The sequence below is a fragment of the Lithobates pipiens genome, unplaced genomic scaffold (assembly GCF_037356315.1).
Source record: "Lithobates pipiens isolate NorthernLeopardFrog02 unplaced genomic scaffold, aLitPip1_a1.2 Scaffold_18, whole genome shotgun sequence".
In the NCBI taxonomy this organism is placed as follows: domain Eukaryota; kingdom Metazoa; phylum Chordata; class Amphibia; order Anura; family Ranidae; genus Lithobates; species Lithobates pipiens.
Genome location: NW_027507758.1, coordinates 380,040,823 through 380,065,441, shown reverse-complemented (window position 1 = coordinate 380,065,441; position 24,619 = coordinate 380,040,823). Strand labels below are relative to the sequence as shown.

The following is a 24,619-nucleotide window of genomic DNA, read 5'->3' as shown; positions in this document are numbered from 1 at the left end:
CAGAGGGGAAAAAAGGATAAAAAAAAGAAAACAAACTCACCTAATCATTGGTAAGCTGCAATATATTACATTTTTGGTTTTGGGCTTAAAGAGGAAGTAAACCCTGATGAGTTTACTTCATCTTTGTCTCCCTGCAAAGGTAAAGCATAATGGGCTACTATGCATCGCATAGTAGTCCATTATGTGTCACTTACCTGACACAGGAGCCAGCGATGTCACCGCTGTCCCCTGTAGTCCAGAGCATCCATCTTCTTCTGGGTATCGCTGCTCCGGCCACTCACAGCGCCGAAGCAGCGATGACGTCACTCCGGCGCATGCGCACGGGAGCCGACACTAACGGCATATCGCTGTTAGCAGCGGCATTCTGCTAACAGCGACAGTGCGCCTGCACACCGCTGTCTACGGCGCATGCGCCATAGACAGCTGTGACTGTCTTTTAGTAAATATCTCCTAAACTACACAGTTTAGGAGATATTTCTTGGACCTACAGGTAAGGCTTACATGTAGGTCAAAGTGGTTTGTAAGGGTTTACAACCACTTTAATACTGCTTTTAAAAAAAATAAATGCGTAAAATAATAAAAGCATTGTAGCTTCCCCATACCAATTTACAAGCTTTACCGAATGTGGGTGTACGGCTCTGTCCTATTGCTCACCCACGCTTCTTAGTCCTTGAAAACTGGCGCTTTACAAAGCTGATATATTTGTGGCAGAGCAGAAAATAATAAGTGAATAAACAATTGTTGGAGCCGGAGCGGAGTTAGAGCAGAGATGATGAAGTGTCGGTTACCGCTCATTTATTAGGTGGAATAAACAAGTCATAATAAACAGGCAATAACGAAGATCCGCAGAGGTAAAGGAATAGGTTTTGTTGGAGAATTGCATGCAGATTCTACAGCCAACCTGTCTGCTGTTGTTGAAAGGATTCACGGTTAGAATTCCTGTCTAGTACTAACAAATGAAATTTGGAATGGAACAATAAAATCTGCAAGTAAGATAACCTTTTGAGATCCCTACAGAGAAGAACACAGACCTCCTCAATCACTGATCGTTTGATGGCAGGCAGAATTGCCCACTTCTCCAGTGGAAACAGAGAGCCTCTGTTCATTGCCCACCTACACTGAATAACAGTCATTTTGTTAAAATGGCATAATAGCACAGGAAACAAGTGAAAAAAAAACAACTCCATTACATTGGAAATGCAAACGAGGGAGATGACACTTCCAGTATTCCAGCTCCTTTTCATCTATCAGAAGGTCAGTAGATCTGAAGATAAAGGATCAAAATGATCAGGTTATATATGGGAAAGGGAGGTCCAGATGGCTAACCTTCCTTGGTGTGACCATTTATAAGGTATGAATAATGAGATACCATGTAGGACCTGTACACGTTCTGGGCATTTGGCATACATTGGTGGCATCTATTTTGTAGAATGCTTCCAGTTCAATTTGACTGAAAAGCCAAATAAATCAAGTGGACGTGTATGATTGATAAATAATAAAAACAAAAAATATAAATGATAGATGAATAAATAATAAATACATGATAAATAAAAATAGATAAAAACAATGATAAATGATGAGACATAAAAGATAAATAAATGCATAATAAATGATAAATAACAAGGATAAATGATGAGACATAAAAGATAAATAAATACATAATAAATGATAAATAACCATGATAAATGATGAGACATAAAAGATAAATAAATACATAATAAATGATAAATAATAATGATAAATGATACATAAATGATAAAAAAAGAAATACATAATAAATCATTGATAATGATAAATAAACGATGTGCCCAATTCCAACTAAAGCTTTTTTTTTTTAGAATGGGGAAGGAATAGAACCTCTTTCAGATCAAAACTTTTTTTAAATTTTTTGATATAGCGGAGAAAACGTAGAACCCCTGTCCGGTTTTATTGCTGTCTGTTTCTCCGTTGGGGAGATTCACTCTCTCTATTTGTCCTGTTTACCATTATTGTTGAAAGTAAAATAAAATCCTAAATTTTTTGTCCAAAGGAAAATATTAGTGGGCAAATCTTCCAATGACTGACAGTAGGTCTGTTGACCTGGGCCACAAGGAATTCCTTTATTTGCCGGGATTTCTTTTCACTTCCTGTTTGGCTATGGGACAGGATGTGAAGGAAAATCTCCCCAATAGGACACAGGTCGCATAAAAAAAAAAAAACGGACAGGTGTTGTAACCCTCTCTTACCTCTAGCCAAAATATTTTTTTTACATTTTTGCCTATAGTTCTTTTTTATGGCCTTTCACAGGTGGCCGTGCGTAAAAAGAAGGCGGTGGAGCCATGGTTTTACCGGTTACCTAAAGCCTACATTAGAGCCGGAGGGGGCTGTTCACGTGCTGTGACCTCCATGCTTTGTGTTGCGGCCCTCACAAATTTAAAGTGATTGTAAAGTCTCATATTAAAAAAAAATTATACTTACCTGCTCTGTTTCAGTGGATTTGCACAAAGCAGCCCAGATCCTCCTCTTCTCGGGACCTTCTTCGGCTCTCCTGGCCCCGCCCTTCCGTCGAGTGTGTCGACAGCAAGCAGCTTGCTATGGGGCACTCAAGCTGAGTCACAGCTTCCTGTGTCTATTCAGACACAGAGCTGCGGCCTGGCCCTGCCCCCTCTCTCCTGATTGGCTAACTGACTTTGATTGACAGTAGCAGGAGCAAATGGTGTCACTGCCGTGTCTCAGCCAATCAGGATGGAGAGTCTCAGATGGCCGAGACACTCGTGGACATCGCTGGGCAAAGATGGGGCTCCGGTAAATATTAGGCGGGCTGCTGCACACAGAAGCCTTTTTATCTTAATGCATAGAATGCATTCAGATAAAACCCCTTCTGACTTTATAACTCCTTTAAACTATTTCTAAAGGCAAGATTCTTTTTTTTTTATAATAAACATTTTATACTTACCTGCTCTGTGCAATGTTTTTACACAGAGCAGACCAGATCATCTTTTTTTTCTGTCCCCCACTGGCAGTCCTGTCTCTCCCCCTTACTGAGTGCCCCCAACAGCAAGCCTCTTGCTATGGGGGCATTCAAGCAGGCTTGCTCCCGAGCTGCGCTCCATGTGAATGGACAGGCACCTGCCTCCGCGCTCTACTCATTGGTTCACTGGCTGTGATTGACAGCAGCAGGAGGCAATGGCTCCCACTACTGTGTGAGCCAATAAGGAGAAAGCGACCCCGGAGAGACACTGCTCTCATGCACATCACTGATTCGAGATGGGGCTCAGGTAAGTATAAGGGGGCTGGGGAGAACTGCTTGTCCCATTGAAAATTGTTGTTCAGTAGAAAATAAAGGCATTCGGAGGTGTCAGGATCACCTACTGAACCCCTTACAGCAGCCAAGCGTTCCACCATAGAACTTAAAGTGGGGGTCCAGCAGGTTTACTTACCTGTCCAGCAAGCCCTCAATGTCTACCCCCCAAGGCCGATCCGTCCACCGGATCAGGTGCCGGCGCCACCATCCTAACTAAGGGAAACAGGCAGAGGAGCCTTGCGGCTTCACTGCATGTTTCCTACTGTGCATGCTGCTTTGTGAATGGATGCCTGTCTACTGGCACACACACATGTCCCAGAAGACATCGTGCCCCATCTCCCAGGAGACAACGCAAGGGAGGACAAGAAACGCAGAGTAGGAAGTGGCAGATTAGGACAATCTGCCTAGCAATAGCCATTTTTGGTAAGTAAAAATATATATATATAATTTTATTTTTTTATCTATTTTAACGAGCGTGTTTATTTTTTTATTTTTTTAGGGTGGACCTCCGCTTTAACTTCATAATAGCTTTATATTGTTATCCCTACTGGCAAGACTAGTAAAATGAAAAAGAGATTGACGCATTAAATCCTGTCACTCTATTTTGTTTTACTGAGGTCATATAAAGAGAGAGAAAATTTTCCAAGTGAATTTGCACATAGATGTAAAAACCTGACAGAAGTTCTAACCCTTTCCCACTTCCAAACATTTTGGCTGGAGTTATATTTTAAAATCCTAAATAACAGGAACTGACAGGTTGAATGAGGTGATGACACCAGTAAGTTTTAAATGCTAAATTACTAATCACTACATCAGTAGCATGCACACATAGATATTTAGAAAATAACTAAGACTCCATTCACACTTGCATGTGGGGTCATATGTGTTTACCCACAGGAGGCCCAGCGGTGTTTTCTGCAAAAAGCTGCAGACAGGAAGCGCTATTCACAGCAGGCTAACGTCGGTAGTTTAAAAAAACTATTAGATAAGCATCTGAACGACCACAACATACAGGGATATACAATGTAATACTGACATGTAATCACACATAGGTTGGACTTGCGTCTTTTTTCAGCCACACCTACTATGTATGTAACTATGTATCATGGCCCATGGCTATTTGCATGTCATCAAACACACAGTGATTACCTACAGATATTCAGTCGTGGATGTAGACTGCCTGAGTCTCTTTCGGCTATTCGCAGTCAGCCCCATACACAAGTGTGATTAGGCCCCGAAGGAAAAATGTTTGCTTTCGTTTTGGATAGAGTGGAGAGGGATTAGGCAACCTGTCAGGTTTTATTACTGTCTGTGTCTCCATTAGGGAGATTCATCTTCTCTAATTGTCCAGTTTAATGTTATCACCAAGAGTGAAAGTGAAAAAAATCATACAATTTGGATTGTCCCCAGAACAGGAATAGAGGGGAAATTTTCCAATGGTGACAACAAGGGATTCCCTAATTTTGGAGAGATTTCCCCACACTTCCTGTTTTGGCTATGGGGCAGGACGTAAAAGAAATCTCTCCAATGGAAAAACCAAGACTTGACATAAACTGATAGCGTGTAGTGCCTTTTATTAGCTAAGGCAGTATTAAGCCCCATACACTTAATCTGAAGGAAAAAATCTGCAGAAAATCTGATAGTGTGTATGGGGCTTTAGGCTTTTATTATATATTATATACTATAATATTATACTATAATAAAAAAAAAGAAATCTAGTCGACTTAGAAAGGCCCCTTTCACACTGGGGCGGTGCGGGCGTGGGTGGTAAAGCGGCACTATTTTTAGCACCGCTTTACCGTATTTTTAGCGGCGGTATTCAGCCGCTAGCGGGGCGGTTTTAAAAGGGTTAAAACTGCCTGCAAATCGCCGCTGCAGGTAGGAGCGGTTTAGGAGGGGTGTATACACTGCTCCTTCACCGCTCCAAAGATGCTGCTAGCAGGACTTTTTTTACCGTCCTCCTAGCCCACAGCTCCAGTGTGAAAGCCCTCCGGTTTTCACACTGGAGTGAAAGGGGACACTTTTTTCAGGCACTTTAGCGCTGTAGCACCTGAAAAACGCCTCAGTGTGAAAGGGGCCAACAGCTGTAAGAACAGCAATCCATAATCTTTACAGTTATGTCATTAAGTGTATGTAAAATCTAACAATACATTTCTCTTATTGGCTCTCTTTTTGTCTGTTAAAATGATTGTAAATGACCGCCTTGTCAAACAACCCATTCAGTTTAAAATAGAAATGAAAAGCAAAACATTTATGTATAGATATAAAAAGAAAAACATTATAAACCCTTTTTTTCCGTTTATAATTGATTACATCCCCTCTGTTATCAGCTGCATAAGCGCTGGGGGGAGAAGAAGCAGCACCACTCTGAGCTTCCCAGTGAATGGCTGTGCATCAGGGGCGTTTCAGGACAAGTCTGATCATTGGAGGAGAGCACACTGAGTTCCCAACATAGCTACACCTACCATTAAAATTATAGACTGATCATTTCTCTGTCAGTGGACAAATGTACAAAATCAAATACTTTTTTCCCCTCACTGTATAGCACGGACAACGGTGTGCTCTCCTGCATAGTGTGGTCAGTTTTTAATAGGAAAGCAAGGGGACTAGTGTGATTACCAGGGATTTCACACAAAGGAAGCAATGCAAAGAGAATAGGATACTTTCTCTTACACTACAATTTTATTATATCTGTAATAATATTAATAGGTGTTCATCCAGCCAGAAATCTTGTGAGCTGACACTTTTCAGTACTTTCTGCCTGTGGACTGTTATCAGTTAGCATTGTTCCCTGCTATCTCTGCTGACTACAAAACACCTCCCCCTATGTTTTGGAGTGGGGTAGTTGTTATATAGTCCTCCCTTTCTAGTGTGACAATGCTGCTTCTCCTAGATACTGTACAGATATCACCCTTGGACAAGGAACGTGATCCTGCCAGATGAAAATAAAGAATAAAAAAGTGTGAAAAAAGAAAACAAAATGCAGTCACTACGTCTAAGGAAAGATAAGCTGCAATACATTCCAAGGTTTTGTCCTTGGGTTTCATGCACTTTAAGAAGGCATGGTAATCATTTCTTAAATGTACAGAGACAAGATGCCATCCAAATTTTTACATTAGTACAACCCCGTTTCCATTGTTCTGATGTATTTGCAAACGTGTCTATAATATATGTACTTGCATACCATGGAAGTTCTCTGTTCCCACTCTGACACTGATTGCAAGGGTGTTTATCTAAAAGAATCTGAGTTTGCTGCGTCACCTGTCTTCCAGAACTGCTGTGTCAGTAGGTTCTCGCTCTGCCCCTTCACACTGACTTGTAAAATCTGTTTCCTAATTATAATATGAAACAACAGCAGCCAGTGACACAGCAAAAGCGCAAAAACCTCTTCCCTAGTTAGAGCTACAGGAATTGCCAGCCGTCTACAACACAGCATTCTAATCTGTTGTAGCTGGTGAGCAACGTTCACATTTGTCAAATGTATTAAGGCCATCACCATTCACCAAAACGTTCTGAAATTACAAAATCCAAAAACTAGTCAGAATGTTTTTTTTTATTGATTTTAATGAAAAACAAGATGCCCTGTGATTGGTTTTGGCTTGAAGAGGAACCATTCAACAGAACTTTGTAGACACAACCCACATGACTGCACTTTACCCATTCCATGTGAGTTCAAAATGATCAGTGTGACATCAATGGTTGGAAGGACTGAGCTGGGTGTAATAAAGTATATTGGGCTGATAGTGGAGATGTGTTAGCATTAAGACATCGGAGTGTGACCTGCTGTCAGTGACACTTGTTAGTTATTTCTATAGCTACCTGCTTTCCAATCAGACCTGCAATCCCACCATCAAGCAATGGGAAGCCTTCTAGCATGAAGTTCCTTTGTTGTTCTGGGTGATGTGACAGAATGGCCAGAGGCACAAAAGAAGCTGGAAGGTAAGGTGTGTCCCAAAAAAACACATCCTTAAGAAGAACCCACCTTTCAACGTGTCCTTCAATTGGCACACGTTGCATGGTAAACGTCCTTGTCTACAAAATTCTGTCTCTACCATGAAATGCTAGTGTATGTGTGCCCCCCCAAGGCTAAAGGTAACCAGTATTCTCCAGTTCCAGGACTGCATGAACTGAATCAGTGATCTGGAAGAATGACTTCCTTTTTCATCATGTAGGACAGTGGTCTCCAAACTGTGGACCTTTGCTTGCTTTTATCCAACTTGTAAGGGGTGCTATTTTAGTCACCGACACCAATGAAGGGCACAATTCCTCACAATGACACCAATGATGAGGCACAATTGCTCACAATGACACCAACAATGGGGCCCAATGGCACCAATGATGGGGCGCAATTCTTCCCAGTGACACCAACAATGATGCTCAATGACAACAATGATAGAGCACAATTCCGCCCAATAAAACCAACAATGGAGCCCAATGACACCAGTGATGGGGTACAATTCCTCCCAATGATACCAATGATGGTGCCCAATTTCTCCCACTGACACCAATAATGGGGGATTGTTTATTCCCACTGACACTGGGATGCTGATGCTTGTACTTTCAATGGCCACAGTATGACTCCCCTAAAGTCTGAAGGACAGTAAATCGTCACTTTGTTTAGAAAGTTGGAGACCCCTGATGTAGGGCATGTAGAAAGAAAATTTGTGTGGCAGATATTGTCTGCCTAGCTAGGAAATCTTCCAGAAGGGTTTCCCTGGGAAATGGCATAGGATCAGGCCGGTGGGGAACAGATGCAGCATCAGATCGATGCTGCAGCCATCTAGGTGAGCATGTATGTTTGTTTTTTTACATTACCCCACTTCTCTTTTAAGTAAGATCCTGGGTTACTGTACCTTAGGTATCTCATAATAAAATAATATTCTTCTAGAATTGAATAAACTTGTGCATGGATTGCTGAACCATGAGTAAAAAGTAAATGTGAATGAAACACAGAGAGACACAGTTGCCCCATAGCGTGTTGAACACTGGCATGGAAATACGCCCTCCCGGTCACCTACCCTCCCTGCAAGCCCCACCATTGATACCCCTGCTACCGATTACTCCTATCTGATTCTCCCTTTTCCTCCTTTCTTTTTCTCTCTTATTTCTTTCTTTTTTCACTTTTTTCTCAACTCGTTACGCTCTTCTTCATAACCCATGTTTCTTGGGCTCACGTTTTCTGATACATTAGCTAGATTAAATGAGGTGCTGGACACAGTCCAACTCCCTACAATGTGACTACGTCCCCCCACAAATTCCTTTTTCTTGAAAACAAAGAGGACCTTTGCTATCCAAGCTCTGTTGGAATTGTTTAAAGTTATGGATTTATGTCTTAGCTTGTTCTCATACCTGGGATCTATGGCTGTATGTGTCAATTTTCTGGTGATGTACTGCATGTCCAACTGGATATGATGCAATATGTTCATAGGTTTTTACATTGTTAGAATTCTATAAACCTTTCATTAAAATGTATTAAAACAGAAAGAAACATGGAGAACTGAGATCTACCTATTGGCATGTATGGGTTGGTAAGTACTACATTCATGTCCTCCAAATATAATGTAAATAGGAAGCCTACAGCTACCATCATTCACTAGTGCCTATGGGATACACTGCTAACTAAATTTTTAAACATTTAAAGAGCAGTACCTCTTTTGATATAGATCAAAATATATTTTCTAAAGACATACTTAGATTCAGATAAAAGGAAATATGTCAGTCTAGCAATGTCACACAGAGCACAGAAAGAATACGTTAGCAGTGCTCTTATCTCTTATGTAAACCTCCTACTCATCCACACGCTCAAACAAGAAACAACTTTAACATTTTAAACATATGTTTCCATGTATTTCTAACATATCACACGTCTGTTTTCTTTACATTCCTTCATATGTGATTTTCTTATACATCTATTAAAGTTAGGGCTAATACTAGACATGGAGCAGTGCTTATGTTATGTGCAAATCACAGGTTTACTTACTCAAGGCTCATGGGTATACTGTATATCATCACATTACATATTTATACCTGCATGAATCAGACGGTACCTGCATGATGACTGTTAGCCAGTGCCCTGTAATCTATAGCTGGGCTTTTAACAGTCCCCGCTGAGTAAAAGGCAAAAGGTATATTTATTGCTGTAAGTCATAAGCTGCCTTAATAATAATTTTTATAACTAGTACTGCAAGTGCAAGGATTTTCCCAGCTGCCTATTGCAGCGTGCCTATTGTTCCATTTTTGAAATAAAATATAATTGGAATGACAGGTAATTAGAGTTTCTTTCTCCCAGTACCAGGCAAATAGAATGACTACACAAAGTAGCACTTGAATCTAAAACATATCTAGTAGCCTCCAATTTAGTTAATACTATGTTCAGCCCAAATAAAAATTCACAAGGTAAGAGGGTTCTTAACAGACCACTAATACTGCACAAGTGTTCAGATGTGTATGGCAGGTTTGCTCAAAGCCTGTTTTAGAAGCAGGGAGGCCTATTAACTATAAGGCTGGGTTCACATCATTGCGAACTGGATGCAGGATCCCTGCATCCAATTCACAATAGCAGGAGATTTTGACCGGCCCTCGATGGAGCCGGTTCACATATCTCCGCAGCAGGTCCGGTGTGTTTTGCAGTAAAATGCTGTGTGTCTTTTGGTCCATTTCAGGTCCAAATTCAGCCTTCAAACTTCAGGAAGTGGGGACGGGTACCTGGCAAAAACAGGAAAGGTGCCAAATATGGCAACGGAGGGGTGGAGGAAGCAAACAAGCGGAGCTTCCCCTTTTGGATGGAGCTCCGCTTTAAGCTCTAGCTGACTAACCTCCTGGCATGTCACCAATGATATTTCTATCTAAGGGTGGCATTCTGATCACCACTTTATGGGGAGCATTCTTCAGACTTATCACTAATGTAAGGGACATTCTTCCCTGATTACCAATTTAAGGGACATTCTTCCCACTAACCACCAATGTAAGGCATATTCTTTCCACTGATTACCAATGTAAAGGGCATCCTCCCACTGACCACCAATGTAAGGCACATTCTTCCCACTAACCACCAATGTAAGGGACATTCTTCCCATTGACAAAAAGATGGCTCCTGCCCCCACCTATAACTGGCCTTCACAGCAAGGAGCACATGGAAGGGCCAATGCATGAAAGACAAAACCAGAGGAAATTCCCAGCTCAACTCACTAACCACTCTGCTTACCAACCTGTCCAACAGTCCGTGTTAAAAACAGGGGTTTAGTTAGCACACATTTGCAAATGCATGCACATTTTTCCCATTGACCTCCAATGTAAGGAACATTCTTTCCACTGACTACCAATGTAAGGGGCATCCTCCCACTGATCACCAATGTAGGGCTTTCCATTTTATTTTACCCGGGGTTCCCAGAGGCCTTAAAATTATTGCAAGGGTTCCACTGGGGTAAAAGGGTTAATAATGACTGTTCTAAGCCGGCAAAATATAATCAAATATTTCTGGAATTCAGAGTTTTCAGGCTGAAAAGAGAACTTATGGAGTGCCTGCACTTACATAAAAGCCCAGTGGGCTTGGTTTATGAAAACTGGATAAAAGCACGCAGGAGAACCTTAGTATATAGACTTGTAAGTTTGGAGAGGTATATTCCTATGAGCAATGTTCTTTGTAAACCAACATGTATTTGTCTTACATAACTATTTATTTTTAAAATGGAGAACAAAAGGCTTTTTTGTTTTTATCGTCCTGAACATTGACCCATTCTAGTTTTCCCAATGAAAATATTCAATCGGTCATAAAAAGCTTCCCTGGGCAATTTCAGTATCACTCTCAACCTGGCCTTTGTCTTCAATAAAGGAAACTGGAGAAAAAACATTCTTCAACATGACATAATTGTTTTTTGTTTTTTTTCATCTTTCTAACATTTTGCCAGTGTTATGCTATTACTATAACCATATATCTACTTAATATAAAAAATGGAAAAAAAAGCAGCCAGAATTTAGTAATGACATATAGCATAGGATAGCAGAATAGAAAGCGATGACCTCTATAAATAGGCCTCTAAATGTGTTATATTTACTGGGATCCCATTATACTGTACTTTAAACTCATCACTTCAAAGCTCTGTGGGTTTCCATGGTAACCCTCCCCCAGCTTGGTGGCATGACAGCTACGGCGAGAAGAGCCTGTGTCAGTTGTTGAAGAGGTATCCCATTACCATGGAAATGAGAGCTCCTCACTTCTAAATGTGCATTCCCTAACAATGTTCTCTTGTCCAAAGAAAAACCTCACACTTACTACACTCACACCCTAATAAAGTAAAACGAAACGGGGTGATTACCACTGTTAGGTCTAATGAAATGTCATTCCAGTGGCTTTTATTCTACTTCGAGAACTTTATTACTCTTCTAGCTGTTAGAACTTTCAAGGTATACAGAATCGAATTAGCAATGTTGCCTTTTAAGCATTTTAAACACTGTTAACATATATTAATATATAGTATATAACATAATATTAAATAGTTAACAGTATATAAAGTACAGCTATCATAGCCGCCAGCGTCAAAGCTAATCTGACATACGAAGTCAGACTATCGTGATGCTGTAAATGCTTAAAACAAAAAATTGGATTTTTCTTTTCATTGTTATATTTATGCTGCGTAACTTGCACTGGGAAATCAACAGGTTTGTAAATGATGCACATCTCCATAGCTTTAGCAGAAAGCTTCATAGGATCGGGGAAGCTTCACAGGTTCGGAAAAGCTTCATAGGTTCAGAAAAGCTTCATAGGTTTGGGGAAGTTTCATAGGTTCAGAAAAGCTTCATAGGATCGGGGAAGCTTCATAGGTTCGGAAAAGCTTCATAGGTTGAGAAAAGCTTCATAGGTTCGGAAAAGCTTCATAGGTTCGGAAAAGCTTCAAAGATTCGGGAAAGCTTCAAAGATTCGGGAAAGCTTCATAGATTCGGGGAAGCTTCATAGGTTCGGAAAAGCTTCATAGGTTCAGGGAAGCTTCATAGGTTCAGAAAAGCTTCATAGATTCGGGGAAGCTTCATAGGTTCGGAAAAGCTTTATAGGTTCAGAAAAGCTTCATAGGTTCGGGGAAGCTTCATAGGTTCGGGGAAGCTTCATAGGTTCAGAAAAGCTTCATAGGTTCAGAAAAGCTTCATAGGTTCGGAAAAGCTTCATAGGTTCGGGGAAGCTTCATAGGTTCGGAAAAGCTTCATAGGTTCAGAAAAGCTTCATAGGTTTGGGGAAGCTTCATAGGTTCGGAAAAGCTTTATAGGTCAGACAACTAAGTCAAACTGACCAAAGGCACATGTAGCTACACCCACAGGGGCTGCTTAACAGCTTGCGGACCAGCCGCCATCATTATACTGCTGCAGGTCGGCACGATCCCGCAAACCATTGTAGCTATACGTCGGCTCACAGGATTGGGATACGCGCTCCCGCTGCACAGCGAGGGAGCCGATGCTCATGGCCAAAGGTCACGATGACCACTGGCCACAAGTGATTGTGACCAGGAGACAAACAGGGAGGAGTGTGTGTAAACACACACTTCCCTGTTCTCTTCTGACAGGAGTGACAGATTGTGTGTTCCTATTAGCTAGGCACCACGATCTGTCTTCAGTAAGAATCATCTCCCAGGGAACACAGTTAATCCCTTGATCGCCCCCTTCACTGCCAGTGACATTTATACAGTAATCAATGCATTTTTATAGCACTGATCGCTGTATAAATGGCAATGGTCCTAAAAATGTGTCAAAATTGTCTGTGTCCACCATAATGTCATGATAAAAATTGCTAGTAAAAAAAATGATAATAAAAATGCTATAAATCTATCCCCTATTTTGTAGAGGCTATAATTTTTGTGCAAACCAATCAATATAGGCTTCTTGCGATTTTTTACCAAAAATATGTGGAAGAATACATATCGGCCTAAACTGAGAAAAAAATTGCTTTTTAAAAGAAAAAATGGGGATATTACAGCAAAAAGTACAAAATATTGTGTTTTTTTCAAAATTGTCGTTTTTTTTTATTTATAGCGCAAAAAATAAAAAACGCAGATGTGATCAAATACTACCAAAAGAAAGCTCTATTTGTGGGAAAAAAAGGACATCAATTTTGTTTGGGTGCAGCGTCGCACGACCACGCAATTGTCAGTTAAATAGGCGCAGTACCTAATCGCAAAAAATAGCCCGGTCATTCTGCAGCCAAATCTTCCAGGGCTGAAGTGCTTAAAGCGGATGTATACTCACACAAATTTATTTCTTATTTTTTTTAAAACAAAAAAACCTGCAAGGCAAAGGCATAATGAGCTAGTATGCAGTGCATACTAGCTCATTATGAAATACTCACCTTAGAATGAGGCCTTGATATCTGATCCCTGTCCACGCTGAGGGGAGCTGACACGTTCCCTCTGCGTTTCTTCTGGGTATCACAGCTCTGGCGATGTGAGTGGCCGAAGCCTTCACAGCGCATGGCCCGCTAACATCAGCAGCTGCATACAAAGTAAATATCTCCTAAACCGTACAGGTTTGGGAGATATTCATTTTAGGCTTACCTCTAGGTAAAAGTAAAAACAAAAAAGGGTATACAACCGCTTTAAGTTAGTTCAGGCCGTTACTCTGCCTCTCAACCCCAATAACAGCCTCAGCCCCCTCTGGCACACCTGGCAATAGTGTAATTGCAAGGACCAATGAGAAACACACCCGTTATGATAAAACAGAAATTGTCTTTACTGCAATATTTCTGTGGAAGAATAACAGACAGTAAAAATATATATTCGAGTAATCAACAGAGAGCAATAACTGAGATTTAAGAGCAATATAACTCTCATGCTGCTTTCAGGGGATTCCAAACACTAGAATGTCCCCAAGAGCAGAGGCACACTTCAATAAATGGTAAATAAAATACAATATGGCACTTCGAATGGGATTGGTTACCTTTACTCAGATTGGCTCTATGAGTCCAGGCAGGAGGAGAGCAGAGGAATGACTCCCTTTGTGTCAGGCCTCTCTCTTCTGTCCCCTGACACCACAGGCCCAACTTTACACACCTATTCAAGTCAGTAAACAATGGTTTAACTTTATAGATAAACTGTCCCGCACACCCAATGCATATGCAGAGCCCTGAATATGTGTGTTGATCCGTATGGCACTAACAGCTTCAGTCCTTTTTTTGAAGCAAAGATAAGCTTTGGTATCTTCATCTAGCCACTTTCGCTGGTGCACTTTAACTACTGGGTAGCAGTGCAAACAACATAACTGGCCCAGATTATCAAGTGAAACAGACAGGATTTTGTTCGACAAGGTGAGAGGACAATGGGGTCTGTATACAGTGTCCCAGAAATGGATAGCCTTATCCTTTATCCCTGTAGTACTAAAAGTGTCAGCAAGATGACTTAGTACTACAAGTGTCAGCAAATTAGTTTTGTATACAGTGTTCAAACAGCTATCTCTCTAGTGCAGTGTTTCTGTTCCCTGTAGATGGGCAGAAATGCCCTTTCACCAAATCTTGTGATCAGGGCCCAAGCGAACGTCCTGGAACAGGCAGGCTTTCCCGGTGACCCAACCGGTCCCCTCACACTGGAACGGTTTACCATTGGCGGAGATGCGCCTCAATATTCACCTAGGATCCCCCTCCCTCAGGCTGGACGTCCCAACTCGTGGTGGAGGCCTGAATCGTATAGGGGAGATCTGAGAGACAGCACCTCTCCCTCAGGTCTGGTCTCTTCCTTCCCTCAAGGCTGACTGAACTCTACCTCAGGACACAAAATTGAGTCTTTTACTTTTCTATCAGCAGAGCATCATGGGGTTTGTAGCTCTCCTTGTATACCAGTCTATGGGGCCAATTTGTGTGGGAACTGAATGTCCCAAAATCCATTGCAGCTCTCCCTGCAGTTCAGTACAATCTCTTCCATTGGCTGTTGTAACTGTGCCCTCAATTGGTTTACCTCTTTTAGCCAATAGGGGCACAAGAGAGGCCACTGAATACAGAGCTCTGTGTGTGTCAGCTCACATTACATAACTCAGTCAGTGAAAACAGGAAGAAGAAGCGGGTGAAAAATACCCCTTACAACTGCTAGCAGGCAGCTCTCCCTAACTCAAGCTGGAAAGCCTGTGTACATTGTTCTGGCCAGCTTGAAGAGATTGCAGGTTATAGAGTGAGACACCCGCTACACACATATACTGTATATATATATATATATATATTTATTTATTTTTGTCAGTCTGCATGCTGAACAGAAAAAAATTTAATAGATTCCCCCACCGTTGCTACACATCATGTTTTTTTTGGGGGGTGGGGAGCAGGTAGCTAGTTTTGACAGGTACCCACTGCCACTAGGCCAGGGGTCTCCAAATTTTTTACTTTGAGGGCCACATTTTACCTTTTTCATATATTCACGGGCCGAAAAAAAATCATTTATTTATAAATGAATCTGCAGCAGAATAGAAAATAATTTGACAGGCTGCCAGCAGTAAAGCTGGATGGAGAACCTGTATCCTCTGATCAAACCTAAATGCCATAACCTCATTCATGGTGATAAACTTCCAGTGTGCACAAGGCCTTACATCTGTGTTACCGTGACACCCCCCCCCCATTTTAATATCCTCATCAGAGACCCCCACACACATTAATGTCCCCATCAGAGACCCCTACACACATTATTGTCCCCATCAGAGACCCCCACACACATTAATGTCCCCATCAGAGACCCCACACACATTATTGTCCCCATCAGAGAGCCCCACACACAATAATGTCCCCATCAGAGACACCCACACACAATAATTTCCCCATCAGAGACCCCCACACACATTATTGTCCCCATCAGAGACCCCCACAGACAATAATGTCCCCATCAGAGACCCCCACACACAATAATGTCCCCATCAGAGACCCCCACACACAATAATGTCCCCATCAGAGACCCCCGCACACACAATGTCCCCATCAGAGACCCCCACAGACAATAATGTCTCCATCAGAGACCCCCACACAGAATAATGTCCCCATCAGAGACCCCCACACACAATAATGTCCCCATCAGAGACCCCCGCACACACAATGTCCCCATCAGAGACCCCCACACACAATAATGTCCCCATCAGAGACCCCCACATTCAATAATTTCCCAATCAGAGACCATCACACACAATAATGTCCCCATCAGAGACCACCACACAATAATGTGCCCCCTTCCACATTTGTGTCCTTCATCAGAGCCACCTTGCCACATTTAGGTCCCCATTAGAGAGCCCCCCACAGCACTCACATTACTGTCCCAGTATTATCGATGCCCGGCTTCAGTGCAGCTCTGCTGTATCTCCCGACTCCTGCCCGGTTTTTACACAGGCACGTGGTATGCAAACTGACAGGGGGGAGGGAGCTAGGAGGTGCAGCAGGTCTTTTCTAGCAAACAGCTGCTTAGTGAGGTGCCGGGTTGGCAGGCTTTTTCGGGTTGCGGAACCAGTATTGCATACTGCTAGGGGTGAGTATGCAGCGCATGTCCTGCTCCCCAACAATGCTTGAGAAGAGTCTGAGGACGCAAGCTGCGGGTCGGGAAAAAAAAGTCCCAGCGGGCAGAATGTGGCCCGCAGGTCGTAGTTTGGAGACCCCTGCACTAGGTGATGTGAGCAGAATTTCCCCCCCCCCTCCCTGGAGCCTTCTAGGACACACCATATGTCTCAGGAGGCTGCGGGAACATTAAAAAAAGCGCAGTGTTCATCGCGGATGTGCAGTGGGCAGCCGGCTGTAAAGCTGCAAGGAGTCACAATCAGCTGCCCATGGATAAGATGCTGGCACTGGGGACCAGAAAAGAAACTAGTTAGGGTGAGGATGGCACTGGAACTTGGGCAATTAAAGCTGTAGTAAACTGCATCTTAAAAGAAAAACAAAATCCTCTGCAAAGCAATGTCATCATGTGCTAGTATGCATCACATACTAGCACATTATACAATACTTGCCTTAAAATGAAGCCCTCCAGTGGCACGCTGTCACCGCTGACAGGGCTTCCACCTTCACCCGGTCTTCCTTCCGGGTTTGCGGTCTCTGGCTACATGAGTGGCCAGGGCTGTGTTGAGGTCACTCCCGTGCATGCCCAGGAGCCCTCATTTACGGCACGAGCTCTGAAGTTCCAACATACTGTGTTTTTGTAGCTGCTAACATTTACTTTTCAATGAAATGACTGAAGATCCTCTTTAAGGCTAGCCATAGACGGTTTGAATTTTGGCTGATTCAGCAGGAACCGGCTGAGATTTGAACCATGTATGGGCAGGCTGAATGACCAGCCTGCGGACTTTCTGTACGATTATCACTAGCGGTTGATATAGCCACTAGCAGTAATCACTGTCTTCTCCCAGCGTGGGCACCTTCCCCCGCACACCCGTTGGGAAAATACCATGACTTGGCGGGAGGGATTCAGTAAAGTAATTCCTTCTATGTATGGCCTGCCTAAGTATTGCAGAATACTACTCAGAAAAGTACATTGTAGCAGCAGACTAGTGGAAATAATAAATGAGTGATCTGCTGCAGTTAGCGTCCTTTCCTTACTGACAGAGGGAGGGGTAATTTACTAAGAAAAATAGAGACAGTTCACTTAGTTAAAATGAATGTGCACTGAGCAAAGAGTACATTTTCTTTGTCAAGTGAATGTTAGCAAATAAAAAGATGCTGTGTACAGGACTGGGTTATCAAGGTGGAAATAATTCACATATTTACTAACATTTGTTTACTAACATTTGCAAAGTTATTATATATGTTGCTAAATGAACAGCCTTTACTTTAGTAAATCAAACCCATTTCCTTGAAAACACTGTGCAAATGACGCATTAAAAGACTATTAGCTGTAATAACACCAAGATACTATGATAGTATTTATGTTGGCAATATCCTGAAGACAAGGATGCATTATATAAAAGTTATTTATCTGCTTAAAGGAAAAGTACAGCCTAAGCTTGTTTGGCTCCACTTCTCCTATGGATCACAGGAGTATAGTCCATTCTGCACTCCTGTGATCGGACACAGAGCCGGTCCAGGCTGGGGAAAGATCAACCTTATGGTTGGGATCTACCAAGGAGCCTGGACTGGCACTTGGCTCAGCCTCTCAGGGAGCCGCTGAGAGCCTGAGCCAGCTGCTCCCCCTTCACAGCCCAGCCCTCCAGTGAGCGCGCGGGATGGGCAGAGCAGAGTGCCGCTGAGGGCCTGAGCTGGCCGCTCCCTCTCCACAGCCCAGCACTCCAGTGAGTGCATGGGAGGGGCAGAGCAGAGAGCCGCTCCCCCTCCACAGCCCAGCCCTCCAGTGAGCGCGTGGGATGGGCAGAGCAGAGAGCCACTGAGAGCCTGAGCTGGTCGCTCCCCCTCCACAGCCCAGCACTCCAGTGCGTGCATGGGAGGGGCAGAGCAGAGAGCCGCTGAGAGCCTGAGCTGGCCGCTCCCCCTCCACAGCCCAGCACTCCAGTGAGCACGTGGGAGGGGCAGAGCAGAGAGCCACTTAGAGCCTGAGCCGGCCGCTCCCCCTCCACAGCCCAGCACTCCAGTGAGCGCGTGGGAAGGGCAGAGCAGATAGCCTCTGAGAGCCTGAGGCGACTGTTCCCCCTCCTCAGCCCAGCACTCCGGTGAGTGCGTGGGAAGAGCAGAGCAGAGAGCCACTGAGAGCCTGAGCTGGCCGCTCTCCCTCCACAGCCCAGCACTCCGGTGAGTGTGTGGGAGGGGCAGAGCAGAGAGCCGCTGAGAGCCTGAACTGGCTGCTCCCCCTCCACAGCCCAGCACTCCGGTGAGTGTGTGGGAGGGGCAGAGCAGAGAGCCGCTGAGAGCCTGAACTGGCCGCTCCCCCTCCACAGCCCAGCACTCCGCTGAACGCGTGGGAGGGTCAGAGCAGAGAGCCGCTGGGAGCCTGAGTCGGCTGCTCCCCTCCACAGCCCAGCACTCCGGTGAGCGCACGGTAGGGGCAGAGCAGAGAGCTTCTCACTGACAGTCACTAGCTCTCTGCTCACAGAGCTCTGAGCAATCAGTGGTGCTTGATCACTCAGTTCTCAGTCTAAAGCCTTGTACATACAATTGGATTTTCGGCAATAGTGTGATGACAGACTGTTTGCCTAAAATCCGACCATAGGTACGCTCCATCAGACAATTGTTGGCCGACTTTCCCGCCGACAAATGTTGGATGGCAGGCTAGTAAATTTTTGCGGGTAAAACGTCTGTTGTTAGATTTTCCTGTACCCAAGTCCATCAGACAAAAGTCCAAAGTACAAACACGCATGCTCGGAATCAATGCTCATCAAACACAACATTAGTAGAAGGTGCCCAAAGGGTGACGCTCAAGAGCTAAAATTCCACACAGTACGTCACTACGTTTGTGTTTGTTGGCCGAAAAATGTGTACCTTTTTTATGCAAGACAAGTTCCTGGCACACGCCCTTCAGACAAAAGTCTGATGCTTTGTCTGCGGAAAATTCGATCGTGTGTACGAGGTTTAGTTGTTGGTGGAGGAGAGATGAAGCGTCAGACCGATGCTGCATCCACCTAGGTAAGTGGGATTTCTAATTAAAAAAAAAACTCCTCTTTTAATTGTAGGCATTTACTTACTTTGCTTCAGGCAGGTTTTACACTCCCATACAAGTCTACAGGAAAGCACAAACTTCTTGAAGCAGATCAGCAGGCCAAAAGCAAGTCAGAAGAAGGTCATCCGCAGGTTGAATACTAATGCCCCGTACACACGATCAGAAATTCCATCAGAAAAATCTTGGATGGTTTTTTCGACAGAATTCCACTCAAGCTTGGCTTGCATACACACAGACACAAAAGTTCTCTGACCTTTCAACCATCAAGAATGCGGTGGTGTACAACACTACGACGAGCCGAGAAAATGAAGTTCAATGCTTCCGAGCATGCGTCAAATTGTTTCCGAGCATGCGTAGGAATTTTGCACGTCGGAATTTGTACAGACGATTGAAATTTCCCATCAGAACCTTTCTCGCCCAAAAAATAGAGAGCCTGCTCTCAATTTTTTGCTGGCGGGAATTCGGCCAGCAAAAGTCCGATGGAGCATACGCACGGTCGCATTTTCCGACCAAAGGCTCACATCGGTCTTTTGCTGGCCGAATTTCCGATGGTGTGTACGGGGCATGAGAGTTTATGCACATGATATTTTTGATGCCAGTGTAGAGTTCCCAGTGCTTTACCACGCCTGGAAAGTCACATTTGTTCTGTACAGCCTACCACACAATTGAATGGCAGTGCACTGCCATACCTTTGGTAAACACAATGCGACTTTGCATTTGTGTTTGCATGCACATCAGATGATTTTACCAAACATGGATGTGTGTATTTGGGAAATGCGTCAGACATGCATGTGCATAATGCCCTGCAAAGAAGCATCCGTGTTAATAGAAGTACAACCGCATACATGGCACATATGACTCCCCAGGTGCAGAATACTGGACATTGACGCTAGGTGTAAAAAATTCCACTTTTAGACTGGGTTCACACTAATGCGAATTGGATGCGGGTTTCTCCGCATCCAATTTGTGTGACAATGTAGCCGGTTCACACATCTCCGGTCCGGCTATGGAGCAGGTTGCAGAAGGGTCCTGTGCATCTTTGGTTTCAGGTCAGAATTCAGGCAAAAATTCTGACCTGATTGGCCCCTAAAATGGAGAACAGGGACACGCCGGACCCCCTTCTGTGACCCGTGTCCGCACACAGTGTGAACCCAGCCTCAATCCACGTACATAAATCCTAAATCATCTCAGACACGTCCCACGCTGATGTCAAACTCATGCCATTGCTACAAAGTCAGTGAACTCAGGCACTCAGTAAGGTAATGATGTACTTGTTCAGCACTTGATTTCTGAAATCTGTCTCTAAACATACAACTGGCCATAAAGATGTCATTGAATGGTTTCGCCTATTATGATAAGATGATGGATGGACTTGTTTTTTGAACCTGTGCTGACATACTGGAAATAAGGCTAAGTTCACTTTAGTTTTTACTGGCTAAGGGGCAGTAAAAACATACAACTAATCCACATTTTTACTGCCCCCAGGCCGCCCAATTTGGGTCTGATCACATTGCCAAAGCCACAACTCTTTTTCATATTGACTTGACATGTTGAATTTCGCAAGTAGTGCTACTTGCCATGCTTGCCATTGAAATAAATGAAACCACTCTGCAACTGCGTGGAACACACTTGGCACGTGGTTGCGGCACAGTATTTCAATTTAAAATCCCATTGGAACCAGAAACAAAAGTAGTATTGCCTCTTGAACATTTGCAAACTGCCTTTCAGCTGCCTCTGAAAAGTGATCACCTGCAGAACACTTTTCAGTGGGGCATTAGAGCCGGCTGTCTCTGTGAAAAATTCCTAAATGCCATCTATCTGAGGAATAGAATACCGTTCCTTACAGCAAGTTTGTAGAAGGCTTTCTAGTCCCTTTTAGCCCCCCTCACCATAAGATGACTGCCTATCCTATATTGATACGTTGTTACATTTTTGGGTTGTAAGTCATGGATCTGCATGTAACAGGTTGGGTAATATTTGTTGGCATATACATATCTGTAATCATTGATTTTCACACAGTTTTCATATTCTGATTCCTTTTACACCATTTCAGTTCAGAGATACTTTCAAAACAAGTCACATGACATGGGTGACATCACCACATTCCAGTTCTGAGACCACACCCATGTATTAATAATGACATCACACTACCTATTCAGTGTGTGAGTATGTGCATGCATGCGTGTGTGTTTGTACATATGTACATGTTTATGTAGTATGAACATGTAAAACAGCCAGCGCTTTGTTATGTACACTCAAACAATACATTTGTCTTATTTAACATCTTTTAACAACTTGCCTACCAGGCCAATTCTGACACTTCTCTCATATATGTAAAAATCAGTGGGGTTTTTATTTTGCTAGAAAATTACTTAGAACCCCTAAATGATATATATGTTAATACCGTATATAAATTATATATATATATATATATATATATATATATATATATATATATATATATATATACTGCTATTTTCTTCTCTAAGGCCTCTGCTAATAATATATATATATTAGCAGAGGCCTTAGAGAAGAAAATAGCGGTATATATATATATATAATTTATATACAGTATTAACATATATTAATATATATTAGCAGAGGCCTTAGAGAGTAAAATAGCAGCATATATATATATATATATATATATATATATATATATATATATATATATATATATATATATATATATATATATATATATATATATATATATATATATATATATATATATATATATATATTAGCAGAGGCCTTATAGAATAAAATAGAAGTTGTTGCAAATTTTAATGCCTTGCAGTTTTTGCACAGCAATTTTCCAAAGTTTTTATTTTTTTTTAAATACACTTTAATGTTTAAAAAAATATATATATAACCCCCTTTTTTTGTTAAATAGACAATAGAAAGTGTTTTGTTTAATGTGTTCAACAAGTGCAATACAATAGCTGTCCATCCAGCCAGAAATACTGCAAGCTGATCATTTCCTGTGTTTTCTGTCTCTGGGCTGTTACCAGTTAGCATTGTCACCTGCAATCTCCATGGACTACAAAACACAGTGAAGAGAGAGAGGTGTTCTGTAGTCCTAACACAGTGTTATGTATACCCCACTTTTAAGTACACAATGGGGTTTATTTACTAAAGCTGGAAAGTAAAAAATCAGGCTCACTTCTGCATAGAAACCAATGAGCTTCTAACCCCAGATTGTTCAATTAAGCTTTGGTAATAAAACCTGGAAGCTCATTGGTTTGAAGTGAGACTGATTTTGCAGCTTTAGTAAATAAACCCCATTGTGTACTTAAAAGTGGGGTATGCCTGTAGTCCTCCTCTAAGGTGACAACGCTGCTCAGTACGGTTGTCACCGTAGTACAGGAACTAAGTTAATGTCAGGAATACCAGGAAAAAAGTGTAATATATATATATATATATATATATATATATATATATATATATATATATATATATATATATATATATATATATATATATATATATATATATATATATATATGAAAGCCACTACATAGAAGGAATAGTAAGCTGCAATACTCTTCGTTTTTTTGGGAAGGGGGATTAAGTATACAAGTATAAACAGTCTAGCTAAACCAAGGCAATATAATTAAAAGTGTGATCCGTGCAGAGAGATAACCCCAGTGAGCATGCCTGAGCAGTGGATTACCAGGCAGGATTGTTGGCTCTGATGGCAGGACAGCCCCTGTAAGCTCCTTTGTGTAGAAGTGCCAGAATTGTGTAATGATAAGACATGTTGGCATGTGTGAGCCTTATACATCCACTTGTGAATGACTGGAATATGCTGGGACTGATCCCGCTCCCTGATCCTGCCCAACGGGCACCTGAAGACAGATCATCCCTGATCCTTCTACTTTGTGCTTCCCTGTCATTAGGAGGCAATGTGAATGTAGTGTGCATTGTGTGAACTTGTACAAAGCAGGATATCCTATGTAACGATGACAGAGGAGATACATGTGATTACAATGGAGCCATCACAGGCACTGCAGGTCAGCAGGAGCCAGCAACACATGGGTGCAGTAATTGGATGTGCTATCAATAGAGCTGCATGCTGAGCCCTGGATGAGGATGAGGGTGATCACTGCTGTCATCTCACCTTAGTGTGCAGCCTTCACTGTCATTGTCATGTGGAGGGACAGCACTGGAGCCCGGGACAGCTCATCCTTGTGCTGGGACTGGAGGGGGGATCCGATGACACCCCAGAGATGTTCTGGATTCCTGTCTTCATCACATCCGCCTTGTGGTCCCAATCCCAGCAATACTGCACCGAGCCCAGCCAGCACACCTCCGAGACGTCTTTTGTCTTGTAGCACTGCAGACTCCGACCGGGGGATCACACACACACAACACACAGCACACACACAGCACACACTGTGCACCGCCTATTGGAGGATTCCTGCAGGCAGGTGTCTTCCAGGGATTGCAGGGACTTCCAGCGAGATCTTCCTCCCTTCCTTCCTTCCTCCTCACTGGGGCTGCAGGGAGAGCTGGTGAGGTCATAGGGGGAGGGGAGGAGAGAATGGACGGCTTGTCACAGCTCTGCCTCTATCTATGGATTCCGACACAGCCCGGGATACACACTGCACACTGCTATACACTGCACACTGCTATACACTGCACGTTGTCATACATTGCACACTGCTATACACTGCACACTGCTATACACTACACACTGTCATACACACCACACTCCACACTGCTATACACTGCACACTGCTATACACTGCACATTGTCATACATTGCACACTGCTATACACTGCACACTGCTATACA

The 24,619-nt window shown here is 42.9% G+C and overlaps 1 protein-coding gene across 2 annotated transcripts in view; it reads right to left on the bottom strand.

The window, feature by feature from the left end:
• KBTBD11 (kelch repeat and BTB domain containing 11) overlaps positions 1–24,340 on the bottom strand; it is a 68,356-nt gene extending 44,016 nt beyond the window's left edge. For both annotated transcript variants that reach the window (XR_013276820.1, XM_077487770.1), the window contains exon 1: positions 23,942–24,340. The gene's annotated coding sequence lies outside the window, so the exon portion shown is untranslated. The remainder of the gene's footprint in view (positions 1–23,941) is intronic.
• Positions 24,341–24,619: the final 279 nt, after the last annotated feature.